Source organism: Oculina patagonica, chromosome 13 (assembly GCF_052425735.1).
Source record: "Oculina patagonica isolate OP01 chromosome 13, crgOcupat, whole genome shotgun sequence".
NCBI lineage: Eukaryota > Metazoa > Cnidaria > Anthozoa > Scleractinia > Oculinidae > Oculina > Oculina patagonica.
Window position 1 is genome coordinate 4,256,204 of NC_135770.1, and position 1,530 is coordinate 4,257,733.

Consider the following 1,530-nt stretch of genomic DNA (forward strand, 5'->3'; position numbering starts at 1 on the left):
CTTCCTGTTAAAGTGGTAAATTAAAACTTCCTGTGAAAGTACTAATAACTATTACACGCTTTAACTGGACTTTACAAATGTTATGACCCCCAAAATACAATTACAATGTTATATTATTGCAAAATATTTATTATTATGAAGCTATCTAGATATATGTTTGTTTGTTTTTTAAATATTCTTTCATTTAAATTTTATAAGCCATACATTACATACATATGAATACATTATTTGCAAATAACTGAATCCTGTCAGTTTGACACTTTCTCTTTTGCTATCTTTCACGGTTTTCTAATTCTTCGTTTTCACGTGTCGTCAGATCATCAAAATTCTAAATCCAGAATCGCGACTCCCTGACTTTTTATTATTCACTGGCTATTAGACGTTCTTAATATATATCGATCTTATTTAAGTTTTTCAACTAAATAGCATGCGCGAGTTTTGTGCCACACGACATCAGAATGGCCGCAGGGCTGTCACGTATGCTTAAAGAAAATGCCTCATACTGTTATTTTTAACGGTCTGAACAATTGAGGTTTTACACGGCTGTGAATGTTTTAGAGTTCACGAAGGTGAAATGAATGCTTTTTATAGAAGAAGTAAATGCCAGATATTTTCATTGATTTCGGGCGGCCAACTTGGTGACCCTTCCCACGGGCTCCAACATGGCGATTCCATACTGTGCTCTTTAAATTTGTGTTGAACATTTTGACGGATAACGTGAGTACGGAATACCGTACAGACATGAGACTTGGACACGCAAACTATCTTGTAATTTTCTACAACCTGTAATATTCTTGAATTTTTTTGACTTAATAGCTTAGCTTAGTATCGTTACTTGCGTGACAGTGAAAATCAGGAATTGGTTATGTACATTGTGCTATCTTAAGCACAACTCAAGTAAAAGCCATTGTAACTAGAAAAAATGGAAGACCTATCAAAATATTCCTTCCAATGTAGTTTTCTTCTCAAACGAGAATACACGGTAAATATTGAAAATACAGTATTTCACAACGTTTTATTGTTAAAAATGCCTCATGTGACCTTTAATTATCACAAATTTATTCAAAAATATATTTCCCAATGTGGTTATGTATTAAAAATTAAATTAATGATGGTCAAGTTTGCAAGGGCTACTATTCCTTTTAGTCAAGATTCTTATCAAAAAAATTGGTATTTTAAAAACAGTAAATTAAAAGTTGGAAGTGTTTAAAATAACCGTTCGTCCATCAATACTCTTAATGTTTGTATAAAGAGTCTGAAGGCAGTTTTTAAATACGGTATTTACTTAACCTTTGTTATGCTGTGAGTTCTAAACAGCTGCCTGTCAAAATTCTCAATTTAGGATGACAGTTTAATGGATCCGGCAGTCAATTTAGTTCGTGATACAGGAGTGAAAGTTATACTTTGCATATCTGCTTATTAAAAAAAAAAAAACATTTATACACCACTAGTCTTTCCAACAAAGCTTAAATCTTAATGGCATGCCACTTTTAAGCCCAGTATATAAATTGCACCTGTCTTTTCTTTACA